This window comes from Tenrec ecaudatus, chromosome 3 (genome assembly GCF_050624435.1).
Source record: "Tenrec ecaudatus isolate mTenEca1 chromosome 3, mTenEca1.hap1, whole genome shotgun sequence".
Taxonomy (NCBI): domain Eukaryota; kingdom Metazoa; phylum Chordata; class Mammalia; order Afrosoricida; family Tenrecidae; genus Tenrec; species Tenrec ecaudatus.
Window position 1 is genome coordinate 208127513 of NC_134532.1, and position 8916 is coordinate 208136428.

The window sequence follows — 8916 nt, forward strand, 5'->3', positions numbered from 1 at the left end:
AGCCCAATGTCCACCGTCGCAAACAAATCAAGCATCGTTCTCCCACACCGGTCACTTACCAAGTCTTAACAGAGCCATGTCGTACTCCTTGAATGTCGTCCTTCCCTCCCTGCCTCAGAAAGGCCTTTTCTTCTTTTCTGGACTGTGACAGCAACCTTCCGGGCTCCATGGTTGTTGTTCTTAAATAGAGCTTCCACATACTCACCAAAATGAGCTCTCTAATATAAGAACCAAGCCATTGCTTTGCTTGAGATCTTTCCATGGCCCTGAAAGCATCAAATTGCTTCTAGGCTCTTCAAGAAACCTGCCTTCGCTGGCTGGCTCCTTTCAGAGTTTACTCTGGCCTCACGCACAGGGTGTACCGGGGTAAGCTCTTCCGCCTGTGCGTGGACCTGTTGTAGTCCACCCTGCCTGGTGGTGAGTGCCCCGTGGCAACCTTAGTGTCCTCTTTAGCCGTATGCCTTTATCAGAGACACCACAGTCAACTCTCGCAGGTAACATTTGGTAGAAGGGGTGGGTACCTCTCTCCTTGCCACCTCCAGAAGTTTTTAGGATCCTTATGCAAACACTGCCACTCCTTTCCCAAGCCTCTGCCAACTAAGGAGAAATCGTTGCTAAAACATGGGATTTAAAACAAAAAAATTAAGTTCCTTGGACACCATGTTTTTTATGTCAAGACCTCCCTTAATCCTCATGTTTATACAAAGCAGGCTGATCTAATAGGACATTTTATGTCTTGTGTTCAGCTCTAAGAAAATGCCTTTAACAGTCCACCACACCAATCACATCTCCACAGCAATTCTGGACACAGAATGGAATGGCCATAGAGGGTTTCCAAGACTATAAATCCTTACAAAAGTGGACTGCCCCCATCTTTCTCCCATAGAGTAGTCGGTGGGTTTAAGCTGCCAACCTTTCTATTAGCAGCCCAGCCCTCACAACCACTGTACCAATGGAATCTAAGTACCTGTATGCGGGCAACAGGATTTGTGTACAATTCAACTGATAGTACCATCTGCCATGGAGCTGACGCCACCTCATGGTGACCCAGGGATGTCAGAGGGAAACTGTGCCCCATGGGATTTTCCAGGGTTGATATTCTGGAAGCAGATTGCCATCTCTTTCGGCCAAGGGCCTCTCCATCAACCATTTTGTGAGCAGTCAAGCTTCACCCAGTGACTTCAAGCCAATTGTCAGAGTTGATCCCAATTCATGTCAACCCAATCATGCCATCATTGGTTAAGTATACTAATAAGTTATCTGAGCCCCACGTCATAAAGCTTGGAAAATTTGGTGACTAGCTTCCATCATGTATCCCCACAGGAAGATATCACATAAACATAAATACCATCCCCATGGCAGTATTCCCAATGTGCTCCCCATAAGATTGTGTTTCTCATCCACTGAGACGTCCCCTTTCCTCACTTATTTGCTTCCAGGCTAGTGGGTGTAGAGGATGTTGTTGGAGCAGGTTCAATGTAGGTGAGGCAAAGAATGTACATGAGAATGCTGTCCGCCAAAATGGTCCAGGAAGCCATGCCTCCACATCTCCTGCTCAGAGCCAGTGGAGCCAATGACTCTCTGAACAAAGCCAGTGGCCAGGTGCTAGCTCCAACTTATGGTAGCTCCAAGTGTGCCAGAGCAGAATTGTGCTTTATGGGGTTTCCAATGACTGTTTCTTCTTTCAAAAGCACATCACTTGGTCTTTTTTCCAAGGTACCTCTGGGTGAATTCAAGTGGCCAAACATTTTGGTGAGCAGCTGAGAACGTAAACTTCCGAGATACCCAGGAACTATGATTGATGGTATCTGAAACTGAAAATTTCTACCTCTTCCCTCAAGAAAAGATCTACTCTATGGTGCCATTGAGACTCCAGAGCTCTTTGTAAGATTAGGCTCAAACTGGACGCCAGGGAAGACCACATCTGTGCTAGAATTTCTGCCCTGCCCTGGTCTCCTTTCACTGCCTTTGCCCTGAATGCCCCTCCAGAATCACCGTCCTTCTCTGCTTCTGGGGAACCCATCCTCAGAGACTGATCTCTAGTAGATTTTTTTGGTGACAGGAATAATAACCCAACATGGAATTGCAATAATTACATTTTCTTTCTAAATTTGAACAGGTTTTATTGTATATAATTCACATACCATACAATATAATAATCCAATCACATTGAAATAGTTATACAATCATTTTAGAACATTTTTTTCTTTCTTGTACTCACTGTTATCAACTCCACGTTTCCCTTCAAACTCCTCCACCTTACTCCCCAAGAAACCATCACAAAGCAGACAATATTTTTATAAGGTTACCTATCCTGGAGTCTATATACAGAAAACATACAAAAACAACAATAATACCAAAATAGAACAGAGGAAAAAATTGAAAAGAAAGCAGGAACATGTTAAAACACCAGAGAAAATTAAAACTGAGTCAAAAGGGGAGATCATGTGACAATATTTTTAACCTTGTTGCACCTGCAGTAATCCGATTTCCACTGCCCTCTGCATGATAGCAAGGTTATTCACAGCCCTGGTTCATGGTCGGAGGGGATTCAAGGCAGGCTTCATCCATGAGTGGCCCCTGCAAATGAATTTTGGCTTCCACTGTCATCCACAGCCTCCTGCAAACATAGGGTTCACATAGTTTAAGGTCTGAGACTATTTCCTCCTTCATATTTGGATTTCATTATGTACAATTCTTAGATCACACGGGCTAGTGAACCTCTTCCATGTGGATTAGTTGACACCTCACTTGGATGACTCTTTGTTTGAAAAAGGCCTTCAATAACATCCCCAGACGCTATTCTTTCTAATAGCTGGGCAATATCTATTTTTACCTCCACACTAACAACAATGAAGATTTAACTATCAGTGTCACACTACTAAAAGAAGTGTCCAGGGGAACAACTGCAAGATATATAGCCCTCTTTTCAATAGGAATTTTATAACCCAAAAGGAGATGTACCTGCTCTTTATTTGATATCAGAAGCTTTTATTCTGTCCTTTCTTACCTGCCTCCTGGGGAAGGCAGGGAGCACAAAGAACACAAATCTTTGATTTAGAAATATCCTTGTTTGACACTTGTGTTACAGAGCTTCTGAAATCTGTTGAAGCAAACACAGCACATCTGTTGTCATAAGTTGCCAACGATTCAGTGCCTGTTTTTGATGACCTTATAAGCAGCAGAACTAAATGTTGTTCGATCCTGTGAAGTCATCATGATCTTTTATATCTTTGAGACCATTGCTGCAGTCTGGCACAGGAAAACAAGGGGGCAGTGGTGTTTCACTTTGGAGACCATATGAAGGCCACGAAGGTGACACCTGACCTCCTCTCACTTCACAAAGGGGAAGGACAATCAAACTCAACACCAGCTCAAGGTTGATTTCTATAAGGCAGCGATCTGACATGTCTCCACCCTCCAATCTTCTTTCCACCTCTCCCTCCCACAGAACCCTCTCCTCAGCTGGGTTACATAATTCCTGACCACACAGAACTAACTCACAAACCACACTCATTCATTATGAGTTTTATTACAGAAGGTAATGGATTACAAATCAGGACCAGAAACATTCAAGACACAGCTCTTCAATCAGGACAGACTCTTCCCAGCCATGCCTGAAAGCAGGTTTCTCTCTGGTCCTTGGCCTCTCATAGACTTGGCCCCTTGGCCTCTGAAAAGCTCTTTCAAGGGCTTCCAATAAAGACTCAAAGGGCATGCCATTACACCATAGTCTCATCTTGAAGGCTCTCAGCTCTAACTCTCTGGGTCAGCAAACTAGCTCCACATGTAAGTGTTTTGAGGCATCTTGTTCTGAAAGTGCCTCTTGGCCAAGGGCGCTCCATTCTACTTGCTACCTGGGCCAGGAAGCCCCCCACTCTGCCTTGTGCTCTGGATCTTGGCTCTGCTGCCACCACTGCTCTCCCAATTCTGTGGCGTCATAACTGGATCAAGGAGGTCCGATGTGGGTGGCACAATTGACTAATTCCCTTCCTAGATTTCCAAGTTTTTACAATTATAATTAATTTATCCTGTTAGCAATCACTCACAATTGTATCAAGCAATCACACCAGCATCATCTTCCACCTGCTCTTACCCAGACAGGGAAAAAGAAAAGTTATACTCATTCTGCATGGTCCCACCAATCACATGGTGGGAGTTACAAATACCGTGGATAGAGCAGCCTTGATGTTGAATCATTCACTGCCCCACAGAGTCCAAGGTTTGATTCCCAGCCAAAGCACCTCACAAGCAGCTACTACCAGGCTTGATAAACAGGATTCTGCAGGACTTCCAGACTAAGACAGACTAGGAAGAAAGACCTGGTGATCTACTTTCTGAAAACCGGGCAGTGAAATCACCAGGGATCACAATGCTGTGATTCCCAAGTGCTCCCCTGCCCGCACCTAGGAAAGACTCAGCACCAGGACATTCTGTTTTGTTGTGTGGGGAGTCTCCATGAGTTGGGGGCAGATGCTGACAGAACAGCCAAAACCCAGTGCCTTTGAGTTGGTTCTGACCACCCAGGGCAGGGCGGAACATCCCCTCAAGGTTTCCAAGCCTGTGATCTTTCACATGAACAGGCTGCCCAGCTTTTTCCTTTGGGTCAGCTGATAGATTGGGCCTATGGGTCTTTTTTTTCCCCCCTCTAAATCATTTTATTGGGGGCTCTTACAGCTCTAATCACAATCCATACATCCACTGTGTCAAGCACATTTGTACATATGTTGCCATCATAATTTTCTAAACATTTTCTTTCTACTTGAGCCCTTAGTATCAGCTTATTTTCCCCCTTCCCCACCTTCCCTCCCTCAGGAAACCTAGATAATTTATGTTTTTTTCCATGTCTTACACTGACTGATGTCTCCACCCACTTTTCTGTTGTCCATCCCCTTGGGAGAGGGTTATATATAAATCATTGTGATCAGTTCCTTCTCCCCAGCAACCCTCCCCTGACCTTCACCTTCTGGTATCATCACTCTCATTATTGGTCTGGAGGGGTTTATCTGTCCTGGATTCCCTGTGTTTCCAGCTCTTATCTGTACCAGTTTGCATGCTCTGGTCTAGCCAGATTTATAAGGTAGAATTGGGGTCATGATGGTGGGGGAAGAGAGCATTAAAGAACCAGAGGAAAGCTGTATGTTTCATCGGTGCTATACTGCACCCTGACTGGCTCATCTCTTTTTTGTGACCCTTCTGAAAGAGGATGTCCAATTGTCCACAGATGGGCTTTGGGTCTCTATCCCCCCCCCCATCCACACACACACTTACCCTCATTCACATCAATAAGATTGTTTGGTTTGGTTTTGGGTCTTTGAAGCCTGATACCTGATCCCATTGACACCTCATGATCACACAGGCTGCTGTGCTTCTTCCATGTGGGCTTTGTTGCTTCTCAGCTAGATGCCTCCTTGTTTATTTTTAAACCTTTAAGATCTCAGACATTTATATCTTTGGATAGCTAGGTACCATCAGCTTTCTTCACCACATTTGCTTATGCACCCGCTTTGTCTTAAGCAATCATGTCGGGAAGGTGAGCATCATGGAATGCTAGCTTAATAGAACAAGTGTTCTTGCATTGAGGGAGTACTTGAATGGAGGCCCAAATATCTGTCTGCTCCCTTAATACTAAACCTATAAATATATGCACATAGATATATTTCCCCATCATCATATATAAATATATATACATATAGACCTCTATAAATGCCCTTTGCCTCCTACTTCTTTCCTCTATTTCCTTTTCTCTTGTTCCACTATCATGTTTGGCCCTCACTTGGATTTCAGTAATTCCTCTTGGCTACATTGCCCTTGATCAAGCCCCACTAGGCATCCTATGCCCTCCTTATCATCCATTTTTAGATCACTTGTTCATTTGTCCTTGAGTTGGTTGATAACCCCTTTCGCTTCCCCCACCTCCCCTGCACCCGTGCCCCCCCCAAACATTGGTCCTGTTGTTTTCTCTTCTGGATTGATTATCCTGCCTATCTTATCTAGATAGACATTCAGAGAAAATAATAAGCACAAAAATGAGACAGAGCAAAAAATTAACAACAAAAAGGCAATGACCAAAAAAAGAAAAGCCTATAAATAGTCTCAGGTCTATTTGTTGACCTTTAGGAGGTTGAGTCTGATGGGGTGCAATTCCTGACCCCAAAGTATATTTTTGGTATTCTCTGGGGAATATTGAACTTTTGATATTCCCTGGAGAATATTGGACTTTTGGTATTCCCTGGGGAATACCCATTTTTTACTTCATTACTTTTCTCCCTTTGCTGCTCTGTTGCATGCCCTTTGTGTATTGCCCGTAGTGCAATTCCCTCACTGTATCTCCAGTGTTGTCCCCCAGAGTGCTATGGGTCAGTTAGGGATGTCGTGTCTCACGGTGGGCCCAACCTTATGGGCCTCTCTGTGCATTGGCTGCTCTGAGCAGGAAAATTTTCTTTGGGGCTTGGTGAGCCAGGATGTATTCCACTCTCTGCCCTTCCCTCCTCTTTTGCTCCTGTGAGCTCTGATCAAACGTGCCCATCTCCTTGAGCTATAGCTTCAGTGCTATCCTTTGGAGTGCATTCTTCTGCGGGGAGCAGGTAAGTGTCCACGTAGTTGGGATTGGGGCCAGCCCCCAAATCTCTATTGGTTCCCTGCTTCATGCCAGTATGTTGCATTCACGTCTTGGCATGCCAGGTTGAAGTCTGGTCCCTCTCTCCCTCTCCTGTGGAGATATAAACAATATCCTCCTCTTGGGTGGGTTGGGACTATTGGTCTTTGGGTTCGTGGGCAAGTGCTTTAACAGTTGTGCCACCAGGGTTCCTGAAACAACAACAGGGAAAGGAAAGCCAGACTGTCTTGGGCTTGCTGTGAATTCTCCCAGATCTAGGCCTCTTTCACCCCAGAGTCCTACCCATGTAATGTCGGTGCCCGACCCTGAGCTAGTAGGCCAGCAGTGAGGTCCAAGCAGAGAAAAGCAGGCAGAGGGACAGCATGGAGAGCTCACAGGGGAAGATGCCAATAAGCACTGCTGGTCTACCTTTACTGGACTCACGCGCCCAGCATGAAGTGCCACCAAACAAACATCTTTGACTCAGGACTAGCCAGCCAAATGGCCCTGCACTCTCTCCTGGGACCCAAGAAAAAAGTAGAAGAAAATTCAAGAAGGGGCCCAGGGACTTGGGAAAGGGGAGGCAGCTGAAAAGATGGTGTCGCTCTCAGTTCTGTCAAGTTGAGTAGGCGGCCCCCATGGTTAGATGCATGGCTGGTAAACCAAAAAGTTGGCAGTTCCAACCCACCCAAAGGTGCCTCCAAAGACAGGGCTAGCGACCTGCTCCCACAGGGTCACAGATCAGTGAGCCCCAGGGGCAGGTTCGCTACGCTATACTCGTGTGGTTTCCACGCACTACAACATTAAAGGTATTCTGAGAGAATGCACGCTCTTCCGTGGCTCAGAGAAGCTGATGCTGTACGAGTGTCCTCTAAGCCAAGCCCAGTCCTGGAGCCTCTCAAGACCCATAAAACAAAGTTGACCTTTGGAACTCTGTGAGCTGCCAGTGAAACACTTCCGTTAGGATAAGCAAATCACATTTCAGTTGGCTCATTAGATTGCTATAGCACCTACCAAAAAACAAACGAACAAAAAATACTACGGGTAATCTGTCCCTCCCTGTGTTCCTAGACTGACTGGTTGTGTGTGTGCGGCTTGACTTCTTCCTTTGTCCGACCCTCACACGGTATTGCCAGCACTGTTTACATCGCTCACCCATCAGTTGAACTGTGAGCTCCAGGAGGGGTGGCACTACGACTTCATGTGGTGACCTCCGCTGCTCAGCACAGCGCCTGGGCCCAGCAAGGACGCCGCCAACAAATAAGGAGGAAGAGTTGGCTGGCTGCTCAGGTCAGTAGCTGAACAGATGAATAAACCAAAACCCAAACCATCGAGAACATTCCTACTCACAGCAACCCTCTAGGGCAGGGTAGAACTGCTTCCAATGGCTGACTTGCAGTTAGTGGGGCAATACGTCGTCTGTTCATTAATGAACCCAAACCAAACTCACTCCCATAGAGTCCACTCTGACTCATGGCAACCCTATGGGGCAGGGTTGAACTGGCCTGTGGGTTTCTGAGGCTGTAGACCTTTATGAGAGTAGAAAGTCTCATCTTTCTCCTGAGGAGTGGCTTGTGGCTTTGAAGTGCTGACCTGGCGGTTAGCAGCCCAATGCATAACCACTATGCTACATTAAGAACTGGTGACCCAAAATTTGCCATGCACTACGAGTCAAGAGCGAGTTGGTGGCAGTGAGTTTTGTTTTGCTTCATGCTACCTCAAAGGAAGCCTGGTGGCAAGTGGGTGGACTCCATGGCTGCTAGCCAAAGGCCAGCAGTTCAAACCCACCAGTTGCTCTGTCTGAGAAGGATGAGGCTTTCTGTTCCCGTAAAGATCCACAGCCTCTGAAACCCAAAGAAGCAGCCTCTGCTCTGTCCCACGGGATTGCTGTGATACAGATTCTATTCCATGACTGTGCTTCCTGGTTTGGTGCGGCCTTGGGACAAAGGGAAGGGCCTGGAGGGGAGCAGGGACACCCCTGAGTATTCGGTTTTGTCCTGTCTTATCCCTGACCTGTGAGCGGCAGCTCTAAGTAGATGCGGTTGGCCCCCAGCTCACAACGCAAGAGGGAGGACGTCAAAACAGCTGATTTCTCTCAGAAAATGGGGCAGCAAGACTCTCAAAGGCATTCGAGGATCCAGGCTGCTGCTGTTGTTGTGGGGTGAGGGACAATAGAGAGAAAGCCTTAGGTTTTGGGGGGTGCAGTGAAATGGCAAACAGGCGGAGACGGTTCAGGGCAGTGTCCCCAGCACCAGAGGAACCACAGGTGTTATCAGACAACTGAGATGGGTCAGCCTGAAGTTGGGTTCGGTCTCGTT